This window comes from Elephantulus edwardii, unplaced genomic scaffold (genome assembly GCF_000299155.1).
Source record: "Elephantulus edwardii isolate Elephantulus edwardi_28Jun2011 unplaced genomic scaffold, EleEdw1.0 scaffold00407, whole genome shotgun sequence".
NCBI classification, from domain to species: Eukaryota; Metazoa; Chordata; class Mammalia; order Macroscelidea; family Macroscelididae; genus Elephantulus; species Elephantulus edwardii.
Genome location: NW_006400157.1, coordinates 1226099 through 1235425, shown reverse-complemented (window position 1 = coordinate 1235425; position 9327 = coordinate 1226099). Strand labels below are relative to the sequence as shown.

The window sequence follows — 9327 nt, the reverse complement described above, 5'->3', positions numbered from 1 at the left end:
AATAATAATTTTTAAAAAAGTTAAAAAAATAAAAAAAATAAATACAAAGCACCACAACAGTGGTAGAATATTTCAACACACCACTATCACAAAGGATAGGTCAACCCCAAAGAAACTCAACAAAGATGCAGAAAATAAAAACTGCACATTCAGCCAACTTTACCTTGTAGAGTAAATTCAGGGTATTGCACGTAAAACTAAATTAACTTTTTTCTCAAGTGTACATGGTACATTCTGCAAACTCACTTATATCTTAGGACACAAAGCAAGCCTCAAAACATTAAAAAATATTGAAATAACAGAGTATCTTATCAGGCCACAATTCCATAAAGTTATAAAGTAACCACAGGAGGGTAGAGCTTACAAAACTACACAAGTGGAAGCTAAGTAATTCTCTGCTGAAACATGATTGGGTTATAAAAGAAATAAAGAATGAAATAAAAGAAGTTCCTTGAAGCAAATGAAAATACAGCACATCAAAACCTCTGGGATAAGGGAGTCCTCAGGGGGCAGTTCATAGCAATAGGCACACACATCAAAAAGGAAGAAAGAAGAATCAATGATCTAACTCAACACTTTCATCAAATACAGAAAGAACAACAATCTAATCCTACAGCCTCTAGAAGAAATGAAATTATAAGGACAAGAGCTGAAATCAACAAAACAGAAAACAGAAATACAATTTAAACCATCAATAAAACCAGGAGGTGGTTGTTTGAAAGAGTCAATAAAATTGACACGCCACTGGAAAACTTAACAAAAAAAAGGGGGGGGGGAGAAGACACAGATAATTCTCTTAAGAAATGATATCACAACGGAATCAGGTGAAATCAAATCAATAATATCAGAATACTATGAAAAGCTATATACTCTGCTAAATTAAAAAACCTAGAGGAAATAAGTGGACAAATTCCTTGTAACTCATGTTGTGCTTAAATTGACAACGACAGATATAGTACACTTGAAAAGACTAATTGGAAAATGTCATAAAAACATTTTCTCATAAGAAAAGTCCTGGAGCAGATACTTCACAGCTAAATTCTAGAGAGGATCTATCATCAATTCTATTTAAATTATTTCAAAACTTTGAAAAAGAACGAACACTTCGGGAGTCATTCCATGAAAACAAACATAATCCTAATACCAAACCAGGCAAAGATATCACCAAGAAAGAAAACTACAGACCAATATCTTTGGTGAATATCAATGCAAAAATCCTTAACAAAATCCTAGCCAATAGAATCCAAAAGTACATCAAAACAATAGGTCACCATGACCAAGTGGGATTTATAAAAGTTATGCAATGATGGTTCAATATAAGAAAAATTATCAACATAATTCACCATATTAACAAAGTAAATAACAAAAAACATCTGATCTTAGTAACTGATGTAGAAAAGGCATTTGACAAAATACAACACCCTTCCTGATAAAGACATTCAGCAAAATTGTAATAGAAGGGAATTTCCTCAACAAAAGTATATATGCAAAAGCAAGAGCCAACATCATTCTCAATGGAAAAAGCCTAAAAACATGTTTCTTGTGTACAGGAATCAGACAAAGATGCCCACTGCCACCACTTGTGTTCAATGTTGTCTTGGAAGTACTTGCTTACAACAAGAGAAGAAAATAAAAGACATCCAGATCGGCAAAGAGATAGTTAAACTATTGCTATATGCAGATGATATGATAGTATACACAGAAAACCCCAAAGACTCAAACCAAAAAACCTGTTAAAGTTAGCAGGACAACTTATTAGAGTGGCAAGATATAAGATCAATATCCAAAAATCAGTAGTATTCCTCTACAGTCACAAAGAGAACTCAAAGAAGCGAATCAAGCGAGCTATATAATTTACAATAGCCAGCCACAAGTTGAGATACTAGAAATGAACTTAACTAGAGGTACAAAAGACCTATACAAAGAAAAAACTACAGAACATTTCTGTAAGACACAATAAAAAGACCTAAAGAAATTGAAAAATATGCCCTATTCATGGATAGGAAGACTCAATATTGTGAAAATGACAATTCTACCGAAAACAATCTATACGTTCAACACAATCTCAATCCAGATACCAAATTCATTTTTCAAGGAGATCAAAAAAGAAACTGTCAAGTTTGGAGAGGCTAAAGACCCTGAATAAGCAAAGCACTTCTGAGAAACAAAATGAAGTGGGAAGCACAGCACTCCCTGACTTCAAAACATACTACACAGTGGTAATAAACAAACAGCACGGTGCTGGTAAAATGGCAGTCACACAGACCAATGGAACAGAATTGAGAACCCAGAAATAGATCCAGCGATCTATGGTTAAAACCTGTTTTACAACTCGGAGCTCCTCCAAACACTGTCCACAATGGGAAATCATTGTGGCATTTAATACTCCAATGGCACAAGGTTCAGCATCACAGCAAACACAGGTTACTTCATACAGCACACTGACAAAGACTGACGTGAAAAGTGGAAGAGTGTTCCTCCAGATCAACAACAACAACTTATATGGTCAACTGAAATTTGGCGAGGAAATAAAACCTATCAAATGGGGAAATGACAACCTCTTCAACCAATGGTGCTGGCAAAATTGGCCTGCCACCTGCAGAAAGCTGAAACAGGATTTGCATCTCAAACCATACATAGAAATCAACTCAAGGTGGATCAGAGACCTGGGAGTAAAGCCCCAGACCAAAAAGTTCATAGAGACAAACTGGGATCAAGACCTAGTCTATGGTATAAAGAGACTGCCAAAACAGCTAGAAATGCACAATATGAAAAGGATAAAATTTATGAATTGGACCTTCTAAAGATTAAATACCTGTGTGCATCAAAACCTTTTTTTCCAACTTAGTCAAAAGAAAACCTACTGACTGGGAACAAATATTTGGCAATACCAGCTTTGACAAGAGTCTCATATTGAACGTTTTCAGAATACTCTTGGGCCTCCATAAGAAAAAGACTCAATTAGAAAATGGGCAAAAGACATTGGAAAAAATTTTCACAGTGGAAGATATTTGAATGGCCAACATACATATGAAGAAATGCTCAATATCACTGGCAATAAAAAAGAAGCAAATCAAAACCACAACGAGATATCACTCCAGTAGCAGTGGCAAAGTTTAACAGGACAGCACAAGTAATAAATGTTAGAGAGGATGTGGTGAAATAGGAACTCTTATACATTGTTGATAGGATTCTACAATCGGTACAACCACTCTGGAAGGCAGTTTGGTGCTTCCTCAAAAAGCTGAACACAGAAATTCCATATGACCCAGCTCTTCTATTGCTGGGAATATGCCCCAAGAAAATGAGAACTGTGGCACGAATAGAGATCTGTACACCTATGTTCACAGCAGCATTATTCACTATCGCAAGAACATGGAAACAACCCAAATGTCCAACCACAATTAAATGGATTGAGAAATTCCGGTATATTTACACAATGGAATAGCACGCAGGAGGGATGATTTTGTAAATTACTAGCTGACTTGGGAGGAACTGTAGAGCCTTATCCCAAGTGAACTCAGTCCCCTAAGGACAAATAGTGTATAAAACCATTAGATATGTGGGGCTCGTGGGGTGGTGGATTAATCATGCGGTTGCACAATTTGATGGGTAGGGGGATGAGGGAAATGGGAAGGATCTGGTGTGAAAAGCAATGTATTTTAATTTTGTGAATAAACTAGTATAAAAAATAGTGTAAAATAGAATGTATATAAATGATTATATGACACACAATGTAAATGAAAGATTGTATGAAACACAATGTGTATGAATGAAATATACTGTTGTTGCTGTTGCTGTTCTTGTTGTTGTTGTTGTTAAGTTGTCAAGTCATGGGCGACTCATAGTGACCCTATGAATGAAAGGCCTGATCACTTGTATAACTTTCATCCTTTTTCCACGTACATAGAATTTCCAGAGGCAAGCTATTTTAGAAGTGGATGCCACCCCTGCTTCCAAGCTCATTTTAATCAGGAAGCTCCACCAAACACTGTCCACCATGGGGAAACATTACTGCATTTGACATATCAGTGTCACAGTGTTTAGCATCACAGCAACTACGAGTTACCTCTGTAACAGCAAATGGACAGACCAGTGCTACACCACTTAGACAAATGACCAAAACAATTAAAACCAGGCCTGAGGGCTGCAGATTAAAATCACCCACCTTTGGCTTGGGTAGCATAATTTTCTATCCACTAGGCTAACAGAGATCTCTCGTTATTGTTGTTGTTGTTAAGTGCCGTCAAGTTGTATAAAATTCATGACAATTGAACTATGCCCACCATTAGGCTGCCTTTCCAGATCCCTGCCAACTTCATTTTTGTTTGTAGAAGAGCTTTGCTTCTTCTGGTTACAAAAACTGGAAATTGCCTTTTCTAACTCCTAGAAGAATGAATTTGGTATCTGTAATGAGATTGCATTGAACTTGTACATTGCTTTTAATAGGACTGACATTTTCACTATGTTGTGTCTTTCTTTCTATGAACAGGTGATATTTTTCCATTTAGATCTCATATTTTTCTTGTAGTAAAGTGTTGTCGTTTTCTTAGAAACATCCTTTGTGTCCCTAGTTAGGTTTATTCCAAAATATTTCATCTTTTTGTTGGCTATTGTAAATGGTATTGTTTTCTTTTTTGATGTAGAAAAAAATTCCACTGATTTTTGTATATTGATCTTATATCCTGCCACAATATTAAATCAGTGTACTAGGTATAACAGGTTTTTGTTTGGTTGAGGTTTGTTTTTGTTTGTTTGTTTGGGTTTTTGGGGTTTTTTTGGTTGAGTCCTATGTATACTATCATGTCATCTATGCATAGTGAGAGTTTCATCACCTCTTTGCCAATGTGGATACCTCTTATTTTCCTTCTCTTGCTTTATTGACTTGGCTAGAACTTCCAATACAATATTGAACAGGAGTGGTTATAGTAGGCATTTTTGCCAGATGCCTAATGGCAAGGGGAATGCTTATGAACATGATGTTGGCTCTTGGCTTTGTAAATATGCTTCTCACTATGTTGAAATTTCCCTTTATTCCTATTTTGCTGAGTCCTTTAATCAGGGAAGGTTGTTGAACTTTTCTGCATCAATTGGAAGAATCATGAGGTTTGTAATTTTTTTGCTTTGCTAATGTGGTGAATTACATTGTTTATCTTATGTTGAGCCCTCCTTATGCTCCTCTTATGACTACCACTTGGTTATGATGAATTTTTTTAATTTGCTATTGAATTCTATATGACAGAATTTTGTTAAGGATTTTTGCAACTATGTTTATGAGTAATATAGTTTTATACTTACCTGTTCTGTTACCTTCACAATATTTATTTATTTAAATACTGGTTTATTTACAACTTTCATATACATTGTTTTTCAATTGATTTTTTCCCTTTCCTTTAGCCATCCTCCCTCCACTCATCAAATTGTGCAACCCTATGATAGTCTTCTTTTCTGGAGAAGTATTTGCCTGGTTTGGGTATTAGAGTTATGCTTCTATGAATATGGGAACTTTATTTCTATTTTAATTTTTTTATAAATAATTTAAATAACATCGGTTATAGTTCAGTTCTGAATGTTTGGTAGAACTCATCTTCAAAGCCATGTGGACCAGAACTTTTTCTGAGAGGAAGTCTTTTTATGACTTGCTCAATTTCTTCTTTTGTGACAGTTCACTTCAAAGGTTCTACTTCAATCTGCATCAATTTGGGTGTTGCCATTGAGTCAGTTTCTAGAAAATTGCTCATTTCCTCTAGATTTTAAAATTTATCAGAGTATAGCTTTTCATAATATTCGAATACTATTGATTTACTCTCAAGTGTTTCTGTTATGATGTCACCTCTTTCATTTCTTATGCTGATATTTGTGTCTTTTCTTTCTTTCATTTTTTCCCCTTAAGTTTGAAAATGCTGTGTTAATTTTATTAATTCTTTTGAAAAACTAGCTACTGGATTTTTTTTATGGTTTCTATTATTCTTTCTGTTTTATATCCCATTAATTCTAGCCCTTATTCTTATAATTTACATTCTTCTAGAGGCTGAGGGTTAGCCAGCTGTGGTGTTCCTTTTCTATTTGTTGGAGGTGCCTATTAAGTAGTTTATTTTTCTCCTTTCTTTTATTTTATATGTTTGTTTATTGCTATGAACCCACCTCAGAGGACTTCCTTAGCTCTATCCCAGAGGTTTGGGATTTTTTTAATTGGTTTGTTTACAACATTTGTATACATTGTGTTTCATACTATTTTTCACTCACATTGGGTTTTATGCACTCATTCTCATACATTATGTTTTATAAAATGAATCATTGCTGGACCTTGCTCTTTATTACGCTATCTTTCCTCCCAGATCATTCCAATTTCCTAATTCCCTCCCTTCACCCAGAAAACTGTACAAGCTTGTGTTTTCACACCTACCCATCCTCAATCCTCCTCCCCTTGACTTCCCATATATGTTTTACAATAGTGGTCTTATGCAGTATATCTCCCTATGAGACTGTGTTACTTCACTTACCGTAATGCTCTTCAGCCTCTCCTAAGTTACATACCATTTTTTGAAACTATTGCTCCTGAGTGTTGCATAGTATTCCATTGTGAATGTACCACAATTTCTCAATCCATTCAGTTGTGGTTGGACATTTGGGCTGTTTCCACGTTCTTGTGATGGTGAATATCACTACTGTGAACATTGGTGTACAAATCTCTGTTTCTCTCTCAGTTCTAATTTCCTTGGGGTATATTCTTAGTAGTGGAATAGCTGGGTCATATGGAGTTTCTATGTTCAAATTTTTGAGGAAACACCAAACTTTCTTCCAGAGTGGTTGCACCATTTTTGAGTCAACAGTGTATGAGAGTATCCACCTCTCCATATACTCTTCAGCATTTATTGTTTGCTGCCCTACTAAACTTTGGCATTGCCCCAAGGGTAAGATGGTATCTCATTGTGGGTTTGATTTGCATCTGTCTTATTGCCAGTGATTTTGAGCATTTCTTCATGTGTCTATCGGCCATCTGAACGTCTTCCTCTGTGAAAAGTGTTTTCATGTCTTTTGCCTATTTGGTAACTATCAGTCTTTTTTATTTTTTTCTTCTTCTTTTTTTTTTCTTTTCTTTTTTTTTTCTGGAGGCCAGGAGTATTCTGTAAACTTTTGTTATGAGTCCCTTGTCTGAGATGCTATTGCTAAATGTTTCTTGCTGTTTCATCCTGTTGGAAAAAAGTTTTTGATGAGCATACAGATTTAATAATTAGAAAGTCCCATTCATCAATTTTATCTTCTCTGGGTTTGGCATTTCTGGCTGTATTTGGCAGTCTCTTTATACCATAGGACAGGCCTTCTAAGGTCCTAGTTGGTCTCTTATTAATTTCATGGCTTTGGGCTTTACTCCCAGGTTTCTGATCCATCTTTCACTGATTTTTTTTTTTTTTTATACTCTGAGATGTGGATCCTGTTTCAAATTTCTGCAGGCAGAAGCCCAGTTTTCCCAGCACGGTTTGTTGAAGAGGTTGTCATTTCCCCATTTTATAGGTCTTATTTCCTTGTTGAATATCAGTTAACCATAGATAGATGGGTTAATTTCTGGGTTCTTGATTCTCTTCCGTTGGTCTATATGCCTGTCATTGAAACAGCATCATGCTGTTTTGGTTAATACCACTGTGTAATAGGCTTGAGGTCAGGGAATGCTATGTCTCCCACTTCATTGTTTGAGGTCTCTTTCCTCTGCAAATAAACGTGAAAATTTCCATTTCAATCTCCATGAAAAATTAATATGGTATCTGTATTGGGATTGCATTGAACATGTAGATTGCTTTTGAGAGGATTGTCATTTTCACAATACCGAGTCTTTCTGTTCATGAACAGGACACTTTTTTCCATTTATTTAGTTCTTTTATTGTGTCTTGCAGAAATGTTTTGTAGTTTTCTTTGCACAGGTCTTTTGTATCTCTAGTTAGGTTCACTCCCAACCAAATAACTCAATTTGTGGTTGCTATTCTAAACGGTATTGCTTTCTTGGTTTCCTTCTCTGTGTTTTCTTTGTTAGTGCAAAGGAATACAACAGATTTTTGGATATTAATCTTGTGTCCTGTTGCTATGGCCCAGCAAGCAGAGAGAGCATGGCGCTGTTTGGGCGGGTGTTGTGGCAGTTTTCGGACGTGAAGGACTCCTCTGCCTCCAGGAGCCAGGCAAGACAGGCTTGGCCTATGGTTTAAGGCGGCAGCACAGGGCTTCAAGCCCGGAAGGAGAAGAGGGGACAGTTGGCGGCCATGTTCTCCCAGGTTTGCTCTGCCCAGGGTTGCTATGGCCAGGCAAGCAGAGAGAGAGTGGTGCTGTTTAGGCAGGTGTTGTGGCAGTTTTCGGACGCGAAGGACTACTCTGCTTCCAGGAGCCAGGCAAGCCAGGCTTGACCTAGGGTTTAAGGTGGCAGCACAGGGCTTCAAGCACAGAAGGAGAAGAGGGGAGAGTCAGTGGCCATGTTCTCCCAGGCATCCGCTTCCATAATAGCTTGCCTCCAGAAACCCTTTGAACCTGGAGAGAGAATGAAAGGCACCCAAGGGTCGAGGACTCTCCTTCATGGGGTCGCTATGAGTTGCCTGCAACTTGGCGGCACTTAAAAACAACAACAATCTTGTGTCCTGTAGCTCTACTAAACTGGTTCACTAGCTCTAACAGTCTTTTTGTTGAATTATTGGAATTTTCTGTGTATACTATCATATAATCTGCATATAACAATAGTTTCACCATCTCTGTCAGTTTGGATGCATTTTATTTCCTTCTCTTGTCACATTGCCCTAGCAGGTACTTCTAATACAATATTGAAAAGAAGTGGTGATAGTGGGCATCATTGTCTGGTTCCTGTTCATAAGGAAAATACTTTCAGTCTTTCTTTATTGAGCTCTTGGTTTTGCATATACACATTTGACTATGTTGAGAAAATAGGCTTCTATTCAAATTTTGCTTCGTGTCTTAATCAGGAATGGTTATTGGATTTTTTCAAATGTCTTTTTTGCATCAATTGCTAACACCATATGCTCTTGTCATTTGCTTTGTTAGTGTGGTGAATGATGTTGATTGTTCCTCTTGTGTTGAATCATTTCTGCACACTCCATTGCTTGTTGGTAAATGGGACTGAGACTTTCTTGGAGATATACGTACCTCCATTTGGGGATCTTTGCCTCCAAGGCTATGGGGATATTCCAGGGGCCAGACAGAATAAGAGACATTAGGAAACAGAGCTTTAAGAATGATAAAGATCAGCCACGAATAAGCATAGCATTTCTTAAAAATAGAAAAAAGGTAGGAGGCATCTCACTTCCTGATTTAAAATCCTACTACACTGCC

General features: G+C 36.8%; 1 protein-coding gene across 1 annotated transcript in view; it reads right to left on the bottom strand.

The window, feature by feature from the left end:
• Nucleotides 1-9327, bottom strand: part of LOC102862673 (amine oxidase [flavin-containing] A-like) — a 232016-nt gene that overhangs the window by 139799 nt on the left and 82890 nt on the right. The window lies entirely within an intron of this gene.